This window comes from Octodon degus, unplaced genomic scaffold (assembly GCF_000260255.1).
Source record: "Octodon degus isolate 3935 unplaced genomic scaffold, OctDeg1.0 scaffold00070, whole genome shotgun sequence".
Classification (NCBI taxonomy): domain Eukaryota; kingdom Metazoa; phylum Chordata; class Mammalia; order Rodentia; family Octodontidae; genus Octodon; species Octodon degus.
Genome location: NW_004524646.1, coordinates 3,151,736 through 3,174,745, shown reverse-complemented (window position 1 = coordinate 3,174,745; position 23,010 = coordinate 3,151,736). Strand labels below are relative to the sequence as shown.

Below are 23,010 nucleotides of genomic sequence, written 5' to 3'. Positions count from 1 at the left end.
GTGTGACAGTTCCAAGGCCCAGGAAGATGAGATCAGGCCAAGGAAGAAGGTATCAATTGTCCTTTGGTCAGCTGTCTTTAATGGCTTTAACCTCAGTGGTGTGGTCAGGAGAACACAAAGCAGGTGGCAGCAAGTGGCAGAGGGCTGAGCTGGCAGCAAGCTGGTGTGGACGATGCTTTCAAGCAGCTTGGCTGCACATGGAAATAGAGACAAAAGGAAATTGAAGAGAGACGTTAGAAGCATAGGACAGCATAGGACAAGGTGGGGAGGTTTTCAGATTAGACCAACTGAGTACGTTAGCTGCTGATGAGATGTTGGTGGGGAAGAGGCTGAGGATGTGAGGGGAGTAATGGATGGAGGAAGGTTGCAGAGGAGGTGGGAGGGCAAGGGGAGCAACGTGAGGACAGTGTGGGGCAGGGTGCATCTCTTCCCGCACTGGTGCTGGCCAAGGATGGAGAAGAGGAGGAGACAAACAAGGTGGTTTTCAGGGAGCACTCAGGTTTCCTAGAGACTGAGGTGATCAGTTTTGTCAATGGATAGGATGGGTTCTCTGTCACTGACAGTGACAAAGAGAAATCATAAAATGGGGGTTTAGAAAAGAGTTAAGGAAAAAAAAATAGAGAAGAGTTAAGGATAGCTGGGCATGGTGGCACAAGCTTGTAATCCCAGCACTGCAGGAGGTTGAGGCAAAAGGATCACAAGTTTGAGTCCAGCTTGGGCAGCTCATCAATTTAACAGGACCTTGTCTCAAAATCTGAAAAGAAATTTTGTTTTTTTAACTTTTATTTTATTTTTTAATTTTTAATAATTTTATTGAGAAACAAATAACAATGAGAAGTTTCAAAACCGATTGATAGGACAGTTTCAATAATTAATACAAAATCTTGTTTTTTAAAAAGGCTGGTTATTGGGGCTGGGGAGATGGCGTAGTAGAATAAGCACTTGACTGGCAAGTGCAAGGGCCTGAGTTCAAATCCCTGGTTCTACCCATTAATATTATAGACTGCTAGACAGTGTTAGATTGTTTAGTTGAATTCAAACACTTACAGTATTTAGATGCCATTAGAATATTCACCTCTGACAGGACAAAATAAATAAATAAATAAAAATTTTTAAAAAAGATACAAGGGAAAGATCATTTTGTATTTATACATACAAAATAGAATAAATTTACAGCAACTTTCGCATAACTCAATGCGAAGAAAGAGGTGTACTAACAGTGTTTGGTCAGAATATCCTGTCAGCTTCTTGTACCATGGATAACCACTAAGAAGATAACAATGTACAGTGTATTGACTATCAAGACTGTCCTGTTGGGGCTGGTGAGATGGCTCAGTGGTCTAAAGCACCTACTTGGAACAAGCTCAGCAAAGCTCAGGGACCGCGGTTCAATCCCCCAGCACCACATGCCAGCTAGCCCCGCCCCCTGGTGGGCTGAGCTGGCCACACACACACACACAATAAATAAATAAATAAATATTTTAAAAAAATAATAATAATTTGCAAAAACCAGAACAGAGCATTGATGTAGAGATAGATGTTCACGGAATCAGGCAATCAGGCTATAACTTAAGTTAGAGGTTTCTGGAAACTATGGAGGTTGCACTTGAAGATTACAGCAGCTCAGGATCAGGTCCTAACCCATCTCATCACCAAACAAAGGACTTGGACTCTTAGGCACAGCCTATGGCTCCTAGATAATCCCTGGCGATGGGGAGAAGATTGCCTCCTCAACACACACAAAGGTGGATCCAAGAGCCATGGACTGAAAGCTTTTCTTGAATCAGCCACCCAAGATCAAAGACCCCAAAGGACAGTGCCTTTCTAGAGACTTGGGAGTATGTGCTCTAGCCTGAATATTGGGGAAATGAAAAGATCCAGAAAATAAAAAACCAAAACCAGAGTCTGATGCCACTCTTGCTAGGACTGGGCAGGGAGGGAATACGCTCATCACCCTGTGAACCTAACCAGCCCACAAGAAGTCACCAGAGTAGTCACTGGAAACACGGAAGCAGGAGTCATCCTTAGGGTGTGCTGAAGAAGAAACCCAAGGGTAACGCAAGTATCAGGTAGACAGGAAATAGAGCCCAGGAGTGCTGAAAACCTGGCAGGAGGCATTAATGACTCCAAATTCAAGTTCAAAGCACATGTCCATTGTAATGTGGAACATAGGCTGCTAACTGATTCGGTTTCTGCTTTTCCTTTCTTTCTTTTAAATAAGGGAATCCCTAAGTTCTACACTGGTATGCTTCATCGATGAGTGGGAGACTGTGTTTCTCAGCTTCCCTGGCAGTAAAGAGTGCCCAGGTTCTGAGTGACAGTGTAACTGGCCGTGGGAAATGAAACTTCAAAAGTTAGACTTTTTTTTTCTTTCAGAGATAAGCAACTTCTCCAACGTTCCTCCTGCTTAACACATAACCAACACACCAGCCTCTCCTCAGCCTCAAAGCCGTGGCAGGAGAAGTAGATGCCACCCTAGGGAGCAGGCGCCCAGTTTCCTTTCCACAAGAAAGGAGAAAAGGATCTGGAGATAGCTGAAAGCAATAAAGCAAGTGTGGAAATCAGCGATATCAGTCTGTGCTCCCCGGTCATTCTTCCTTACTATGAAAGACCTTTAACCACTCCCCTTACACGAAGAGATGGTGATTTGAGGCAAATAGGCGCTTCCATCTCCTCAGAGCTAGCTTTGAATAAATCCTTTTTCCTTCCTTCTACCAGAGTAAATGGCCCTCTTTGATTTGAACACCAGAGAGCAAATGAACCTTAGCATATGACCCTCACTGGCTGGTAACAAAAACTCTAAATAACACCATTTAGAAAGGGGCATTCATCCTCCTTGTCCTTTCACCTCTTCTACAGTCAGAAACAGAGGGTGGAAGCAAGCCAGGTTGACTCAGCAGAATAGGGACCCACAAGGTTGATGGACCTGGCCTCCAGAGTGACCCTGTCAAGCACAGCAGTTTCTCTGCCCTTTACTGCGTCTCTACCTCTTAGCCATTAGGTGAAAGAGAAGTAAGCTTCTGTTTTCTGCAAATGTATTTCGAGATCTTTTTGTTACAACCCAGTTTGTGCCCTCCGACAGTGCTTCCCACAGGTACAAATACTATTGGAACTTATGGTGATATTTATTGAACACTTACTACATGACAAGTGTTGTCTAAGTGTAACACTTATGATCTCATGTAATCCATGCAACGCTACTTGCGAGCTGTTATTCCCATTGTACAGAAAAGGAGGGTCAGGAAAGTTAAATACTTTGCTTGAAGACTTAGCATTATTGTAGGACAGACAAACTGGCAGTCCAACCCAAGTATTCTGAAATGAGACCACATTCTTGATCGCCAAGCTTTTCAGAGCCTCACTTTTTACAATTCTATGCAGTCAAAAAGACTGCATAGAATTCTATGCTTAGTTCTCCATGTGACTAAACGTCAGTCTCAAAATCACTAGGGGACCAGGGCAAGTCATTTAGCTTCTTTACCAGTCAGTTTCCTGTAAGAAAGCTTGGAAAGGAGAGACAAACACTGACCTTCTGGAACTTCTGGAAGGATCAAATGAATTTATGAATGTTTAAGAAGTGTTTTGAAAGCGATAAGGCATGGCATCAATGAAAGATTGTCTCAAGACAGGTTGGGAAATCCTTCAAGGCAAAATAACAAAATGCACTCAATTTTTTTGTTTTTAGTGCAAATACCATCTAACAATTTGGCAGATCGCCTGGAAAGGCTGCAAAATCTGTCAAGGAAAGGGGCACATTTGGTTTTGTGCATCTGGCATGCTCAACTGAAAAAGAAATAATTGAAAGAGCGCACACTTGTGTACCTGGTATGGGCACAGATACACACACACACACACACACACACACACACACACATACGCATCCCTCAGTAGAAGAGAATCATTATCAAAATCCCTCTGCAATGCCTCATGGAAGCCAGGCAGTCACAGAAAGAGGGGGTGAGCTGAGGGGTGCAAGGGCTCACAGTGCAGGTGGGGCAGAGGTGTTGGCAAACTCAGCTTCTCTTCCACTGTTCTGCTGCCACGTGAGCCCCGTGCTGTCAGAACTTTCAGATTTACACATGAAATTCCGCACTTTTCTAAGTGTGCTTGCATATATCAAATCAATCACTCAGGGGCTACCCATTGACCTCCTGGGATGCGGATCAGGTCCGGCAGTCAGAAGTGACATCTGGCCTCGGGTAATGGCTCATCATCATTGTGCACAGGCCCAGTGGAGTTTTCACTCAGCCAATTCCACCCTGGCCTGCTTTACCCCATACTGCCTCCCCTTCTTTCTGCCTCAGCTTCACTCCACTGCCCTGTGAAGCCTGTTTTCCTTTGGCTTCCTGCTCCCAGACACAGTCTTCATTTTAGCTCATGAGGTACCCAGTTACCTTGAAGGTAACCACTTTGCCTCTGTGAAAAGCAGTGCTAACACCCTCTTCCGGCCTGCATAGGCTCAGGCTGTTGTGTTCCCACAGCACACGGATAGTTTCACACTCCTCTCGCAAAGGGAGCTGGATCCCAGGTAGCTCTCCTGCCATACAGGGGGCAGCAGGATGACCCAGGGAGGAAACTCCCAGCTTTTAGCCTGGGTGGCACACAGGTCAGAAGCTGCCTGCCTGCCTGCCTGCCCCAGTCTCCTCTTCCACCTTGGTGTTGGGGCCCCAAATGGGGACTGAGACTGAAGCCAGAGAAAACTTGGAGATTTCCCTGGGGGAGCAGGACTTTTGAGCCCTGCAGGTGTCCAGGAAACTGGTTGGCCAGCTGCCCCAGGTGTGCTGTGGCCTGCAGTTCCTGCCCTCCCACTGTCACCCCTACCCCCACCCCCTTTGGCCATAAGTTTCATTACCTCATCCACCACAGGCCTGGGCCCAGAGCTGGGAGATAACTGACAGTTTCAGTTTCCCTTTTTTTTTTTTTTTTTCTTGCTTTCACATATTTGGGATTTTCAAGGGCAGGGACACCAACTGAAAGGCCCTCTCAGGAAGGAGAAGAGAGGGGAAATATGACCATGCCTGATAGGTTGCGTCAGTCACCAGGTACTACTTGTAAGGAACTGGGCCCTGACTTTTCTAGAACAGATGGGTCCCAGGGGAGAACTTGAGGGACTTTTCTGTCCTGGTGGTAGGCTCTGCCCTACAGCCCCCTGGGCTGAGCTCTTGTCAGGGTTAGATCCTCAGGTGGGATGGGGTGTGTGCCAGGGGGTGTGTGGGTGTCACCTGGGGCTGTACTGTGTTCCTTTCTTCCTGACTTACTGTTTGTTTGAGATGTCTGGACTAGGGCCTCACACAATTCCTCTCTGTTCCCGCAGCCTTGCAGAACTTGTGCTTACCTCCAAAAGGCATGAAGGTCCCCTTTCTTTGGCTTGCCGCTGGAGCCTGCGTATTCTGCAGGGCTCAGGGCTGCGAGCCGGGACCAGCCCCTGGCGCTGACTGTCAGAGCTCAGCTCCCCTCAGCTCCCACAGCCCAGCTCACGTGGCCTGTGCAGCAGCACTGGCTTCCTGGCAGGCAGCCAGCCTCGGTTCTTAAAGCTACAGAGCTGCTGGTGGCTGCGCAGACCCCGAACGCTGAGAGGTGAGCTCTCCCTGCAGGAGCTGTCTCTGCTCCCCCAGGGACTGGGAAGTAAAATGCAAAGACTTGGCCGAGTGGGTAACTTTGAAAAACCATGATGCCTGGGTTGCAGCCCCAGCACTTTTGATATAACTGACCTTAGGGTACAGACTGAGTTTTAAAACTCCCCAGGTGATTCAAAAGCACAGCCAAACTTAGGAAGAGCCATCTGTGCTGCTCAGATTTCAGTGTTTGGGGAGATCCTGGGGGAGCACATTAAGATGCAGATCCTGACCTAGAAAGTCAGGATCCAGCGGGAGATTCTGCTTTTCCAACAAGTTTCCACACAAGGTAGGACCTACGGGCCCCAGGGCCACACTGTCCTGCCGGAGTGCTATTTCCAGGGCTGGTGAGATGGCTCAGTGGTCTAAAGCACCTACTTTGAACAAGCTTAGCAAAGCACATGGACCGCGGTTCAATCCCCCAGCACCACATGCCAGCCAGCCCTGCCCCCAGGCGGGCTGAGCTGGCCACACACACACACACACACACACACACACACACACACAAATAAATAAATAAAATAAATTAAAAAGGAGTGCTATTTCCAGCTCGGATCAGTGCCTGTGGTCCACCTTAGGGGTCGTGGTAAGTCGCTGCCTCAGCTTCAGTTTCCTCCTCACTGGTCTTGGCTGCTGTCTGGAGGAGTAGCAGATTCTATGAGGGAAGCACTAAACCAGTACCCAGCATGCACAAAGGGCTCAGAAGATGAGGGCTGTTCCATGGTTTTCTACCCTCTGCTTCCTCCCAGGGAAGATCTTGTTCTCCTTTCTCCTGTGTCAAGGCCATCCAAACTCCCCTTTGGACCCAGTATTAAGACCAAACACTACACAAAAGCCTTCACCCAATGGCCCCTGCCTGCCTCAGTGGCTGCTCCTTCTCTGTGAAAGCAAAAATCTCTTGCCTAAGCCCACTGCAGGTCCTTCTAGCTCCAGGCCTTGGCAGGTCCTTCCTGGGGTCATTTTTCAAGCTCTTCCTTCATCTGGTTAGCTCTTCCCCTTTGTTTAGGAGTTGGTGCTGGTGTGATTTCCCCCAGGCGAGGACGCCCCTGTGTGGTCCCAACATCAGGTGTCCTTTTCCCCCAGGGCCTTTTCCCTGGGACAGTCAGTGTTAATGTCCCTGTTTGCACTAGCTGAGTTTAAGATAGGCAGCTTACCCCTGACTTACAGTAAGTGTCTAGGGACCCTGGAGTGAGAAGTGAGTGAGTGTGAATGAATGAGTTTAAGTGAAAGGGGTTTCTAACAGAATCAGAAAGTCTATGTCATGTAGCCCCATCCCCTCATCAAAGTATTCTGTTGGTCCCCAAGGATAGCTCTGCAAGGGCCCCCTAATGACCACAGCTACCCACACTTCAGCCTTAGCTCTCCTGGAGTGTCCTGGTGTCTAACCTGCTCTGTGCGATGCCATAATTCTAGAGAATGAAATAAAGGGAATTAGTTCTTAAATTGGTTCTAGGTGACAATAGCACCAGATCTCATCTATTATGCTAAACCTCTTTAGGCAATAGCTAGAAGGGAAACAACTGAAGTGTTCATCAACAGCTTAATAGGTAAACAACATGTGGTGTATACAGATAGTGCAAGCTATTCAGTCATAAAAAGAAGGAAATTCTTTCTGATATATGCTATAACATGCATGGGGCTTGAAAGGCTCTACAGTCTGAATATTCATGTCTCTTATAGATTCATCCATTGGAAGTGATGTAATAGCATCAGCAAATGAGGACTGGGGGTGGTTAGCTCACACGGGTGGGGCCACTGTGATAGGATTCATGCCCTTACAAGTGAGACCCCAGGGAGCTGCTTGTCCCCTCCATCACATGAGGACACTGAGAAGGTATCACTTGTGAATGCGAAATGGGCTGTCATAAAATCTCTAGCATCTTGATCTTGGACTTTCCAGTCTCTAGAGCTGTAAGAAGTAAGATTTCTTGTATTCATAGGCTAACATGCCTGTTTGTGGTATTTCATTATAGCGGCCTGAGTGAGCTAAGATACAGATGTTAATGCAAAGCAAGATACACCAGAAGCAAAAAGAGAAGAGCTTGGTTCCCCCACTGTGAGATCCTTAGAGTGGGCAGACTCATTGAGAAGGATGGCCAGGCCAGATAGAGAGGGAGGAATGGGGCTACTGATTAATGGGTACAGAGTCTCACTTTGGGATGATGAAAAAGTTCTAGAAATGGATAATGGTGATAGCTGTACAGTAATTTACATACATATTTAAAATGAATTATATACTTAAAGATGGTTACAATTTATTTATGTATATTTTATCACAATTAAAAACCCCACTCTTTTAGAAGCCTAAACTGGGCAACACCCCTAGCTTACACTCTTTGCAGAGGACAGTCATGTGCACTGGCCTTTCCTTTCCACTTTTTCTATAGATTGAAGCTGACATTCGGAGCCCCAGAAGTTGTGGTTGACAGGATGTATAGAATGCTAAATATGTACAGTGGTTTCCTCAGTGGTTGAGACCTGAGCAAAAAATTGCTAAGGGAGAGAAATATTGTAATACTTAATGTCACAGGTATCTTCAGAGGAGAAGCAACTCCTAAGTCAAAAGAATTTATAATAGGAAAGAAAGTCATTATTTGCAACTGCTTAGCTAAAAGGAGGTTCCCTCTAAAACAAACAATTAAACTCAGGTAAATATTGTATGTAATTATAGCTATTTGCATGTTAAGAAAAAAGAAGGTGAAGGGACTCAGTGGGTGACTGAAATAGAAATTTAAAATAATTTTCTCAAAGAGGTTCCTCAACCTGAATTAGATATGAAGCTTTGAGAAATGGTTGCCTCTGCCAAGGGAGGGGGGTGTGTTCAAGACTGAGCACTTGCGTTCTCTTGAATTCTGGCACTGAAATTCTCATGGCCACTGTCATGGTAGAAGACAGGGCCTTGGAAGGCAAGGGGTCGCTGAGCTCATAAGGACAGGACCTTCACTGGATGGGCTTCATTCCTTTACATGAAGAGACGCCAGAGCGGTCCCTTTCTTTTTCTTCTATCAGAAGGTGGCTGTCAACAAGCCAAGAAGAGGCCCTCGTGAGATCCTAACCATGCTGATACCTTGATCTTGGACTTCTACCTTCGAGAGCTGTGAGTAAAGATGTTTCTGTTGTTTTATTCAGTCTGTGGGATTTTGTTACAGCAGCCTAAGTTGACTAATACAGTGCGGCTGAGGGTCTGGTTCACAAAGGTTGATTTAGCTCCTTGTTGGAATGGAGATTTTTTGTATTGAAGAGGATCCAAGTCCATTTCTTGATTCAGTGCCATTGTGCTAGAGTTCCAGGCCCTGCTTACAACACCTGGGAGAAAACATCAGCTGTGGGCCAGCACTGCTCTGCATTGTTTTGCCATTTTTAATGTCAGCCCCAGGGAGTGCAAAAGCGGAAAACAACGTAAGTTCTCATGTTCTGAGTGGACAAAGATGGCTTGGGAGGACTTGGCCGCTGGCCTGTGCCCTCTGCATTCGTGCTGTCTCTTCCTCTGCAGGCATCCTCCTATCTTTCCTTGTGCAAAGTACATATGCCTCTCTGCTCTCCTGCAGTCTGCCCAACCTCTCCAAGGAAAAGGAGGAAGAGAGAACACTGAGTGTTAGGATCTGAGTCACACACCAGGGGGCTGAGGCTTACAGAGTCTAGGGGAGCTAAGATGTGAGGGGAGCCAGCCTTAGCGACCCTGCAGGTCAGGAAAGACACAAGGACAAGCTCAGCCATTCCTGCTAATCATAAAATCTCAACTCAAGCTTCGCTTCCTGGAGGAAGTCTCCTTGCCTCTCCAGACCACACTAGTACTTCCTGGTACCAATTCTCAAAGTGCCCAAACTTTCCCTTCATGGCACTCATTACTTCATGGAATTTTACATTTATAAAATTTCTCTGACTGTTCCCACTAGGTGTTAAATTGCACAGGTCAAGCCAAGCATGTTGGTGCCTGTCTATAATCCCGGGTCCTCAGGAGGCTATGGCAGGAAGACCACAAGTTTGAGTCTTAACCTGGGCAATTGAACAATTTAGGGAGACCTTGTATAAGGAGAATGGAAGGAAGGAAGGAAAGGGGAAAGGCCCTGAGTTTAATCCCTAGTATTGTAAAAAAAAAAAAAAAAAAAAAAAAGCTAAGTGCACAAAGCAAGACATACCCCTGTTTTGCTGATATCCATATCCCCTTGCCTACTAAACTGATTATCGCAGAGCAGGTACCTGTTGGATACATACATCAGTGGGAGCTGGGAAGGGAGCTCAGAAATATTTACTTGGGGGTGGGAGGGGGGACCTCAAGCTAGCTCAGTGGACCAGCCCTGCCCCCAGGGTGGGCGGAGCCAGCCAGAGTCTGGCATACGGCCCACTCCTGTAATCCCAGCACTGGGGAGGCTGAAAGCAGGAGGATCACCACGAGTCCAAGCTGAGCAGTGAGACTCTGGAACAACCAAGTGCATTAAAAAAAATAAAAATAAAGAAATATTTACTTGAGGATGGGGGTTTAGTTCAGTGACACAGCATCTGCCTGGCAAGCGTAAGGTCCTGAGTTCGATTTCTAGACCAAAAGAAAAAAATTTACTTGGGATTCCGAAGACTAACTTGTGGGGTTGGAGATTTAGCTCAGTGGTACAGTGCCTGCCAGGTAAGTGTGAGGCCCTGAGTTTAATTCCTGCAACTGAAAAAGATAAAGTAAAGTAAATAAATAAATACTAACTTGTTCCTGTGTTTGCTAAAGTCATATTCTAAAGTTATGTTACTAAGAAGTACCACTTCCAATCAAACTGGTAATTATAGTAATTATAGACATCACCTCTTGAATTCCTACCGTATATCAGGACCAAAGTTTATCTATTTTAGCTGACTACTATGCTGTGGAAAAGGCATCGCTATTATTCCTATTTCAAATATGAAAACAAAGTCAGGATTTGGAGACGAGGCCAAGCATTTGTCCTAACACACAGACAACAATCGGTAGAAGGATGATTTGGTTTTTTTTCTGGGTCCTTTAAACACAGTTTTATAATTTTACATAGATTTATATGTAATTGTGTTTCATCCTGACATGAACCCCATGAGAGGCTCAAAGAAGATGAACAACCTGAGTGAAATTACTCAGCTAGTGAGTCAATATTCAAATAAGATCAAAGCCCAAAAGATTGCTCTTTAAAAAAAAAAAAATGTGTTTAATACAGGATCTACAGGGGTCTCACTACACAGATTAGACTTGTAGTGATCCTCCTGTTTTCAGCCTCCCAAGTGCTGGGATTACAGGCGCGCGCCACGCAGTCTCAATAGCTGTCTCAGTGCGTCCCGGGGGCGGGGCTGGCACGGCATGCTGGAATCGAACCCTGGTTGCTGGACTCTACCTAAGCAGGTGCTTTAGTCCGCTGAGCTATCTGGCCGGCCCTAAGACTGCTCTTCTACTACAGGACATCATCGTAGACTCGTAGAAAATATCATTTTAGACAAGACTGCGGCAGTCTGGGTGGGTAAGCTCACTAGGGAGAATCAGAGCCCGCAGTTCCTGTGCAAGGGTCGGCAGCTCCATGTCCACCGCCCATGCCGACCTCTCTCTGGGCTCCTCCAGCTGCAGCCCCTGCTGCTGGTGAAAATGTGGACCTGCGACCAAAGCGTGGGCAGGGGAGGACTTCTGTGAACGCTGCTAGCTCTTTCTGCCTTCACACCGACCGCGCCGCTCACGGTCCCTTGCCCCTGCGGCGCCAGGCCTGCGCTCCGCTGGGCTTTCTAGAGAGGCAGCTCACCCATCTCCCGGACACAGCGGCTTTCGAGTCCATTGTGGACTCGTGGCCCCTGTTGGAAGGGGCTCCTTCCAATGCGGAGACTGTAGACACGGCTGCGCTTCCACACCAGGGACCCTGCCTTTACAGTTTTCAAAAGTTCATTTCTTAGCCACAGATGATGCCATTGTCACAGTAGCACTTCCTGTTTTGCACCAGTTACTCATATTAAAAACAGAGAGAGGGGAGAGGCTGGCATTCACAGTGTCCGCTGGGCTGCACGGGGAAGGCTCAGATCTGGGGATGGCGTAGCCACGCAAGGCCCCACAAGAGCCCAGCCGCCAACTTTCCTCTCCCGTCTCCTGTTCAACACTCCCAAGCCACACAGAGAGTTCCTGGCTGCTGTTAGCTCCCTGGTCTCTTTTCCCTTTCCGTCTACTGCATCCACACCAATCGTCCTAAATGGCATTTAGGTTACGTCATTTATTTGCTCAACCTCTTTCAGTGGCCTTTGGACTGACCAGTAAAGCCTAAAGACTCAGTCAGTCCCTTCCCTAGGGACTGTCACCGCTCTATCTGCACAACGCTGCTTTCTTGGGGCTGAAGCTAAGATGAAGTGAATGCAAAATCTAAGGGGGCACCAAACCGCTTAGCGACTAAGGTGAAGACTAATGAGAAAAAATAGTTCATGTAAAAGTCCGTGGTGAGCAGAATAACGACCTTGTCAATAAAGGCAGGGACTGGCCCTGCACCTGCGCACTCACTCGTCTTCCCCCCACTTTCCCTAGTCCTGGTCTTTTGGCTCCCTTGAGCCAATCAATCCTGTTCCCAGACAGTGCTCACTCACTCCCCACTGAGCCATCCATGCCTCTGTTCACAGAAGCAGCTCCTGTCTGCGCCCCACGCCTGTCTGCCTTCCCCAGGGAGGCCTGCCCTTGTCTCCCATGTGAAGCCCTGCCCTGACCCGAGGGAGACCCCTCTCTCTCACTTCAGCATCTCAGAGCATTCGTCAGCACCCGGTGAGCCCTTGCGTTTCCTTCTGTTGCGCGGCTGCCTGTGCTGGAAGCTTTAGGCGAGCAGGGGTTCACGCCTGTGTATTTGTGGCTGAGTTCCTTATCCGTTGCCAGGGCTGGTCAAAGGGTCAGACTCAAGAAACATTTGTCAGACTGAATCTCTTTCAGCCAGCTCTTAGGTGCGGTCTCAAGGTATATATCGCAAGCAGACGCAGGGACCAGGGTTCGATCCCTGGCCTACAGTGCTGGCCCTGCCCCTCAGGCCGTGCGGAGATGACGATTGAGACTGGCCTGTAATCCCAGCGCTTGGGAAGCTGAAAAACAGGAAGGATCCGTAGGAATCCGGTATGTGTAGTGAGACCCTGTAGACCCTGTACTAAATACATTAAAAATAAAAATCGCATGAACGATGTTTTCTAGTTACTATGAAATAAATCTATACATCTAAAGGTATATGATAACTCAGGTCCCCAAAGGAAACATTGTGGTTTGATTGGACATAAAAAAGTGAAAAGGGGTGCTACAGTCTCTATCAAATGCCATCTTGGAGCAGCCTTATTCACTTTGAATTTGCATTTTCTTTGACTGCACAGACTCAAGAGAAGTTTTCTTACCCCAGATCAACAGCTGCAAGTAGTAACTTTAAAAAAACTAAAACTTTCAATAGATGAATTGTGTGGAATGGGATTTATATCTCAACAAAGCTGTTAAAAACAAAACAAAACAAAACAGTTCCTCTTTCAAGCCTTATCTGGGTGAACCAAGATTTCCTTTTATTAAATAGAGCCAGAGGGAGATCTTTCACTCCAGCCCGGACAAAATTCTACCAGTCTGAGAAAACTGGGCATGTGGGTGATCCCACTCCTTTGACACCCAGCCTGCAATACATTTGCAAACGTGTTCTTTTTATTACAGTTTTAGAAGGGTTTATAATACATATTCAAACAGGAATTTGAATCCCAAAGTTAGAGGACCTTCCTAGAGTTATCTCTGAAGACTGAGATTTGTGGAATGGTGTTTGGAACTGCTGTTTTTTGGATTATTTGGCGCCTGTTGGCGTCAGACTCTGCCTACCATTTCCAAGTATTCTGTCTGTGTTCCTCTTGGTTTTATTCATTGCACATGAGTTCCATAGATCTGGTATCCTGCCTTGCACTGGGCTCGGCACCCATCTCATGCTGAGGCAATGGGTTTGTTCTTAGTTTTTCTTTTTTAAAAAACAAAATTGAATGAAACACCTGTCCCGATTGGAGCTGGATGGGATCCTGATGACTCAATGCCTGGTCTTAAATTCTGAAGGGGAGAAAAGGATCATTTTCCTTCAACTCTCCTGAGTTCACTGTGGTGGACTGACAATGGGTGGTTAACTTGTAACCCCCAGATGAACTGAGTCAGCATGGTGCTGGGCATGGGGCACCCTCCTGAGGATCATTGCCAGCAGCATGAGAGGCAGAATAGGAAGAGGAGGGAGGCTGTTGGGAGCTGGTAAAAGTTGTGGGGAAGCTGTTGGAGAAATTATAGGGAGCTGTTGGTTCTACTGGACCTTGTCATGCTGGCTTTCCTGGTGAATTTGGCTGTTCTCATTGGAGGAGAAGCTTGGGACTCATTGTCACTAAGGATGGCTGTGGTTCATTTTGGGAGTTCAGGTCCTCATGTTGAGCGGTTACATCCTGGCTCCAGATGGGAAGATGGTGCACAGCGCAGTCTCCGGTAGAAGATTGTCACATTGGCTTTCCTGATGGGAACTTGGCTTTCATCATCATCAGAGGAGCTCTGGATCTCACTGTTGCTGAGGATGGCTGTGGTATTTTTGGTGGGAGCTCTGGCCCTTACCTTGAGCATCACTTCCTGTCTCCGGTGCCAATCCCTCAGCCTGCTGGCACAGATCCTTCATCCAGCTGGCACAGAGTTTCTAGCTTTCACCACTCACCACTGACCTTTGGGTCTTCCCAGAACAGATCCGTGAAACAGGCCTGCATGAGACATGGGCTCTAGGCCTCCACCTGGACTCATGGGAGGTGTTGTCATGGGTTCTAGGTATTCAGCTGCAGTCATGCAAGACATCATCATGGGATCCAGTCTTTAGTGTGTGGATAGATTTCCTGCACTCTTTGTATATGATTCTTTGGGTGACTATTATAAATAACCTTATAAAGTATGTGTCCTATATTGTATTATTCCCCTTGAAAGCCCCAAACTTCAACATTCACTGTCAGGACAGACTTTAGGAACTCCTGAAGTGTCAGAACCCTGGCTCCTAAGGGATCTTCACCAAAGGACAATACATATTAGGGAATGACAGGACAGAGCAGAGCAGTACCAGGCACCCAAAGTGGGGGGTGGGAGGTGTAGTATAGCAGGTAGGGGGTGAGAAGAGACTAGCGCAGCCAATTCTGGTGTAGTCCTTGAGCTGATAAAGGGTTCCTGTGCTACAGGAGAATTCATGGCCTGCTTCAGATGGGCATGGGAGAGGATAGGAAGATCTTTTGGCTGCAAACCTCTGTCCTGATTTAAAGCAAGCAGAAGGAGCTGTCAGAGAGCTTCTTCGCATCTCAGCTATCTTCACCTGCATAACCCTTCATATTTTGGTGGAGGCTTACTCCAGTTTCCTTCAGTGCTCTGGTAAAAAATAAAAAAGATACATAATTTGTATCTCACAGAGTCATAAATAAAAATAACAGGTCACGTGGATTAAACTCTGTGCCGTGAGATTTAGGTTTCCTCACCCAGTTGTCACAATTTTCTGTGGTACACGCTATTATGCCCTTAGGTTACTGAAGAATAAACTGAGCCTCCAGAGGAACAGAACAGAGGTCGTTACTTGAATACACAGAGGGAGAACTAGGAAGAGAGGGGAAAGATAAATCTGTGAAGATGGCCCAGGATGGCCCAGAATCAAATAGGGAGAAGTGGACAAAGGAATGGCCAAAGAATAGGTGAATGGGAGCAGGGTATCATGGAGCCCAGAGGGGAGGACCGGGTATGACAAGTAGGGACAATAGTTAGTGTCTCAGGCTTGGCGCCCTGAAAGATCTTGGTGACCTTATTAAGAACAGTCTCTACATCAGGGCTTCTCCACTATGGCCCTAGCTGGCATTCATGGCCAGGTAGCTGCATGTTTAGGTTCCTGAGTGATGTCTCTGGTTCTGTCCACCAGGTGCTAGTGCTGTCCCTCCCTCAGTGGTGACAATGAAAACTGTGTGCAGATATTGCCATATGTCCCACAGGATCAAAAGCATCCCAGGCAGAGAACTACTGCTTTGCAGGGTGGTGGATAGAAACCAGATCAGTGTTCATGGAGGAGGGAATGGAGTCGAGGGGAACAGAAAAGTCTTCACAGGCTTTCAAAGAAAAAAGGTAGGTGCTAGGCTGGGGGTGGGGCCAAGGGAGATTGTTGAGGTCAGCTTTAAACTTTCCTATATTTTCAATTTATATAGAAATATACAAATGCACACATATAGGTGGTGGAGAATACAGAAGATCTGAAGTTGATGATAATGACCCAGAAGAGAGTAAAAGTTGTGGATGAAGAAAAAAGATCAAGTAGGAGGAGTAGGAGGGAGGGAGGGAGACAGAGAGAGAGAGAGAGAGAGAGAGAGAGAGAGAGAGAGAGAGAGAGAGAGAGAGAGAGAGAGAGAGAGAATTTCTGGGACAGATGACAAGGAATGGGACCTGGCCATAAGCTGAAGGATCATACTCTTCTAGGAGCAGAGCCACTTGTCCCATGCATGAGGAGAAAGAGTCCTCTGCTGAAGGAGCTGTGAGAAGGTGTGTGTATATTTGGCAATGGCGAAAGGAGGGAGTACCCATCTGTTGGCTTCTATTTTCCCAGCCAAGCATGCGGCATGGTCACCAGTGGAGCAGAGATGGAGATGGGGAGGAGGAGGGAGGAAAAGGCATGAAATCCTGGGAGTATAAACTGCAAAGCAAGCCAAAAGGAGAAGGGGTAGGGCTGCCAATGGCCCATTGGCAGCCTAGGGCCAGGAATTTGAAGCGAGGCCAGCAGTGTGGGGTGAGCATTTCTCCAGGAGCTTCAGCAGCTCTGGGAACAGTGTGGAGCTTGTGGGTGAAGTCTGGAGTACTGGCTGCAGCTCTACCAGAAAGCCTGCAGGAGCAAGACTTCTGCTGTATGGCTGTCCCTTCTGGCAGAGGGAAACATGAGAGTATCTGTACACCCAGATCAGGAAGCAGGAGGCCATGTGCCCTTTCATCCCGGGATCAGATACACAAGTCTCTCAGATCTTACCCAGCCTCAACTCCATACTCTCTGAAGGGCTCATGAGCTTCTATTCTACCCCTACCAGCATGTAGGCAGAATCCTCTCTCTCTCTCTCTCTCTCTCTCTCTCTCTCTCTCTCTCTCTCTCTCTCGCTCTCGCTCTCGCTCTCTCTCTCTTTCTCATCATGAATCAAACTCAGGACCTTGTGCTTGCCAGGCAGGCTCTGTGCCATAGAGCTATATCTGCAGACCCAGATCAATGATTTCTGTGGCATTTGGAACATCCCTTAGCAAAGGAATGAGGGTCTTCAGTGTCATAGTTGGAAGGTCATATCACTACAAGGGCATCAGGAACACAGGCTTTCTCCGAGGATCTCTGTGGTGGGGCTCAGAGTGGATCTGTGGTTTCCAGGGACCAGGATCCTGGAAAGTCACAGATACTCTTCAGTGGGCCTAAAGTTTCAGTAGAAGTAGATGAATAAGTTCTGGAGCTTTTCAGTATAGCACTGCACCCGTACTCAACAAGGCTGGATTGTACACTTAAAAATTTGTTGCAAGGGTAGATCTCATGTTAAGTGTTCTTACCAAAAGAATATAAAATTTAAAAAGAAAGAAGAAAGATGGAAGTGAGGAAGGATGAGAGAAAGGGAGGAGAAAGGAAAAAGGAAAGAAGGGAAAGACCCAGCCAGCAGGGACCTCTTTAGAGCCCAAGTCCCTAAGCCCCACCCAGAGCTGATTCCAAAGGCCCATAGTAAGGTCCAATAATTTGCATTTCTCAGGTTCTGGAGGAGGCTAGTGCTGCAGGCCACACTCTAGACCCAGGGGTCTCATGGGAGAAGCCTGGGATCTGCATCTGGGTCCTGGCCCCTCGAGCTCTGCTGACTCGGCCGGTGGCTTCTCTGCCCACTTATACTCAAGGGGCCATCATGCTGCATACTTCGAGAAATTGTGTGACAAACCAGAGAGAAGCGGTGTCAGGTCCAAGGCCCTGAACAGGCACTCGGTAAAAGGAGGCAGCTGCTATTCTTGTCATCGTTCTAATGCGCCTCCACAACTCACAGCTGTGTGCATTAGGCATTCAAGACCAGCATCGACTTGGCCTCAGGAGTCGTGAGGAGGTGACAGAATTGGTTATCTCCCCACCCTCTCTGCCTCCCTTTCTGAACACCCAGGCACCAAAATAGCCCTCAACACCCACCAAGACACTGCCAGCGATGACATTTCCAAGCGGAGGAGATTACTGATCACTTTCAAATTTTGTATTATTTTAAGTACATTATCTTTAAAATCTGGGTCAGGATGAAACATGAACTTGGGCTCATGGAATGTTAGAACTGAGAAGAAACTTTGAAACCATCTAATTTTCCTCCTTCAAGGAGAGGATATTAAAGGTGATGAAACAGAGACCCAGGGAGGGTGGCACCATGTCAAGGGTGGCACAGCAAGTTAAACAGCAGGTGCAGGAAGCCAGAGGCGCTGTCCAGAGGGCGAGTGTGCTGCCTGCCGGCCCTGAGTTCGGTCTTTCACATGATGATTTTTAGCCCCATCAACCAAAAATAGTGAGTTTCATCAGTAAGACTGCAATTCCTCTGGGCTAGTGGGGACACACAGAAGTTTGAGCCCAAACGATTCTCATCCTAAGGTCATATTATGTCTCCCTGAAAGGAAGACAGATTGCAATCAGAATTTCTGAAAAAAGAAGGGAGTTGTTTATATTTGGTGTTGGGGATTAGATCCAGGGCCACCCAGATGGCCACTCACACTACCTTGAGATACCCCCTCTCAGCCCAGAAGGAAAATTCTTCTAATTATTACTGAAGGACGTTTATTTTGGGAAGCCTGGCCTCATATAGGCTACCTCCTTTCTTCATTTATTTTCCTCTTTCATAGGTCAGGATCTCAACCAGTTTCTTTGCCCTAATTCTAAAAAATCTTTCCTGCTTCATGCAGCCCTCCTTCCACTCCTCTTCATCTTCTTGCACTTTCCTCTAACACTGTACCCCAAATTCAGAGAGAGCCTGTCCTGCCTCAAGGCAGAACAGATATCTGTTGTTTTATTTAACTTATAAAGAAGCCAGGGAGTAGTTTGCACTCAATGCTCTCATTCCACTATTCCTTCCTTATTCAATTTGCTGGCATTTCTAGTAGCCAATTATGGCCAAGCCTCCATTAAATCCTACTGTGCTTATAAAGATAGCCTCTTGCTCTCTCCTGTAACACACATGCCTGGGGTACACCTAGGACATGGTGGCCACTGGACCACAGGGGTGATTTAGTGATAAACAAGACAGATGCTGACCCTGCCCATGCAGGGCACCCAGTCTGCCTTCTAAGAAACAACCAATTTGGGGTTCGAGGCCAGGCATACAGCAGTGGCCATATAAGCTTGACAGGAAGGCTGACAATTTTCAGGTTTGTAGATTGGTAGTTAACTACAGCCAATATTAGGAAATCACACAAACTTACAATTAAATGTATTTTTTTTAAAGGTGAGGTACACTCAAAACTCATCCAATTCTCAATTATTTCCTGCTTTATCATTACCTATATTTTCAGATTATTTCCAGTGGGGTTAGAAATGCTGCATAAGAGTGGTGGCTTGTTGGGGCTTCCAACCCTGCCGGTCAGTGTCATTAGACCGGCAACCTGACATTGACAGTGAAAGAGCCGCAACTCTTTCACTGTGGCAAATGCTACAACTGTGGCTTTTTCCCTTTTCTTTCCTGACAGCTGATAAACATTTATGAGCAAACACTGGATACAAGTGACAAGAAAACAATGAGTAATGTAAGAACATTGGAAGGCTGTGTGGTGGCACATGCCTGTCATCTCAGCACATGGGAGTCTAAGGCAGGAGAATCATGAGTTCAAGGCTGGGCTGGGCTGCATGGTGAGAGACCTTGTCTCATGAATGAGCATTTGCAGACAGCAGCTTAAAAAAAAAGATTGAAGGGATGAGGGGAATGGTGGGGCCAAGCTGCCTTTAAGATGCTCTTGGGCTGAGGATATAGCTCATTGGTAAAGAGTTTGCCTGATACATATTAAGCCTGTGGGTTCAGTCCCCAGCACCACATAATTAAGAACATTATAGGGTTGTCTCCAGGGGGGTATTAATATCAAATTGTTTTTGGAAGAAAAGACAAGGCTTTAAAAGTGTAATAGTTGTTTTGAAATGTAATTCCCATATGTACACAATTCACCTTTAAAAAAAAAATCAAGAAATGCTGAACTACATCCCTATCCCTTTAAAAACTTTTTTTTGTCTTGAGCCAGCATGTCACTAATTTGCCCAGGCTGGCCTTGAACTTGTGATGCTCCCGTCTCGGCCTCTGAAGTAGCTGGTATTATAGGCTTGTATCTCTGTGGCTGGCTCAGTTCACCTGTTTATAGTATCCAATTCTAATGTATATGATTCAGTGTTTTTATTTATTTATTGTTGATTTGGTACAGGGCCTTGCGACACATCTTGGACTCGTAGTGATCCTCCTGTCTCAGCATCCTCCTATCTCAGTGCTGGGATTATGGGCCTGCATCATCGCTCCCAGTTTCGGTCGACAGCATGGTGCACCCGGGGTTCCCGGTCCGCACAGCATGCCATACTGGGGATCAAACTCAGATCCTTACGCTTGCCAGGCAGGCACTTAGGTCACTCCCCAGCCCACGATTTAATGTTTAAAGCATGTTTTAAGCACAAAGTTGTGTAGTCATCGCTACAGTCCGCTTTAAAATATTTCATCCCTGAGAAGTCCCCAGCACCCCTTTGCAGTCACTCCTTCCTCATCCTCCAGATTCCATTCACTCCTACTCCCATGCAACCGCTGACTTACTCTCTGCCTCTCTAGATGCAAGACTACCTTGTAAAGCCAATGCAGGAGCCACACATTGCATGCATTCAACTTAGAGTGTGTTTCTTGGGTCACATGCTCTGTGGCAACTGCAAAATTTACCCAATAGGTCGGTCCAGTGCAAATTCAGTAAAATTGTTTCCTGGTCACAGCTGACTTACCTCCTCCCAGTGGGCCAGCTGGTTCCCCTGGGAAGGAGCAAGACATTGTCCCTGCAGGTCACCTGAGCCATTGCTACAGGTGCAAACTGCACTACTAGTAGCAGGGAATTCAGAGAAGCGAGTTGCCCTGGGGTTTAGGTGAACAGGGGTCTAAACATGGCCACAGAGTCATTCCCAGGAAAAATCGACTGGTGACAAGGATCTCACTCTGCCTGTGTTCAGCACTGCCTCACGGAGGTCACAATGAAAACCCCACCTGTCCTAAGACCATTGGTGTCATCTGTCTACCGTAGCACCTGACATTCTAGTCATTCCTGTGAATGACACCATCATACCCAGAGGCCACAGGTCACATTCTTAGGATGGGGGTTTGGGTACCAGGAAGAGACCGGTGCTGCCTCATGGCAGTCAAATGCTTCCTAGCAAAGCAGGTGGAACCTCTGCATGGGATGCTGGAGACAGGCTATGCGGAGTAAGGCAGGGAGCAGCAGTGGTAGTCCTAGGTTATGAAGGGAGGCAGCGGCTTCGGGGACAGGCGGCCCGGGTGAAGAGCCGGGAAAGAAAAGACACAAAAGAATACTGAATATATCTTAAGAAGCCTCAATGTTGGCAGAAAAATGAATCTTGGAAGTTCGCTCTGATCTGATTCCTCCAGCTCCTTTCCCCCCTCTAGCTGCACCGTCCTCTTCCTCTTCATCTTTCCCTCTCCCACCCCACACTATAAATAATTGCGAGTCTTTGTTCTCTGCCTTCCGAATAACTTCCCCAGCTGTTGCTAATTTCTGAACTGAATAAAGCAACTCTTAAAATCCACAAAAGAAGTTGATTGATCTGTGTGTGTTTTTAAAAAGGAGCTTAACTCCATTAAGGGGAGAAAAAGCTCTCCCTCACAAAAGAAAGAATGTGAAGTACATCAAACAGCCATGTGTCCTTGTGTGCACAGGTGTGGTGACAAGCAGGCCATCAAGGTGGCTCTTGCTAGACCCCAGCTGGGCTGTGGCAGAAGTGAGGCGAGTCAGCATGGAGCAGCTGTAGTGCTACTGCCTTGGGCCACCTCAAGGCTAGCCTTTCTCCTCCATCCTGTGCTCCAGGAACCAAATTTCCTAAGGAGATCTCTTGGAAGTTCTTCAGGCCAGAGAAAGGTGGGGGTGGGGCATGCTAGTTTCTTTGCAATAGTCATTGTTTTCAAGGCATTATGGAAAGCAGTTCTCAAAGGCAGGAGTCCCGAGGAATGGCATCTGCTCTGTTGCTGCTGGGAAGAAAAGCTAGCGGTGCCTGTGGTTTGCTGTGGGGGCCAAATAAATTGGAGGGGATTTTGTTATGGATGTTGACTCACTAGGGGAGAACATGGCTATGTTTCTTGTGGCCACAGAGGGGGCTTGCAGCTAGAGAGCTGCTGGTGCTCTCGATGCCCCATGCCCACTCTCCACCAGGGTATGTTAGTCTGTTAGGCTCCACAGTGAACCTTTCACAAAATCCCAGATCTTATATCAGTGCCCACCAGACCAGGCGATGGCCTGGTCTTGGGTGGTCATGGCTTAACCTTAATCCAGACTGTAGAAATACTGAAGTCATCCCACCTGAGTCACAAGTTCCCATAGGGCTCTGTCTGCACAAGTCTCCTCTGCCCTGGGATCCATGTTTCCATATGGGCTATCGGTATTTTTGTTTCAAATTGAAATAAAATAGAAATAACCTAAACTGTACCACATTTAAGGTGGACAACAGAATGGCCCTGAATGTTTGTACAATGTTATGCAGCCATCAGAACTGTCTAGTTCCAGAAATTTCATCACCCCAAGGGGAACCCTACTCCTGCTAAGCAGCCGCTCTCCCTCTTCCCCAAGTTCCTGGAAACCACTGATTGCTTTTTTTTTTTTTTTCCTCTTTCTTTGTTAAATGTATTTGGTACAGGGTCTCACTATGCATCTTGGACTTGTAGTGATTCTCCTGTTTTTAGCCTCCCCACAGCTGAGATTACAGGCAGGTGCTACCATGCCCAGACCCGTGGCCAGCTCAGCATGCCCAAGGGTGGGGCCCATGCAGCATGTGGTACTGGGGATCAAACCCTGATCCCTGCATTGCCTAAGCAGGCACTTAGTCGGCTGAGCTATTTCCTGGCCCAGATCTGCTTGCTATCCCTATGGATTTGCACATTCTGGCTATTTCATGGCCTTTTCTGACAGGGTTGTTTCACTTCACATCATGTTTTGATGTTCAATGTCTCAGCCCTTTTTTCCATTTCATGATTGAATAATATGCTATTAGATGGAGCTGCCACATTTTGGTTAGCTGTTATTGTTTTGCTCTTCATCTAACCACCTTGGCACCCTGGCTCCTCCTTTTTCTTCCACAATGGTTCCTACCCACAGCTTCTTCCTGGGCGTAGTGATACTTCACACCGCCTGTGAGGTTCAACTGATAGATAAAGTGGACAGAAG

The 23,010-nt window shown here is 47.0% G+C and overlaps 1 protein-coding gene across 1 annotated transcript in view; it reads right to left on the bottom strand.

The window, feature by feature from the left end:
* Nucleotides 1-5,457, bottom strand: part of Dglucy (D-glutamate cyclase) — a 125,232-nt gene extending 119,775 nt beyond the window's left edge. The window contains 1 exon segment of the mRNA XM_023719625.1: nt 5,336-5,457. The gene's annotated coding sequence lies outside the window, so the exon portion shown is untranslated.
* Between the last annotated feature and the right edge of the window lie 17,553 nt (nt 5,458-23,010).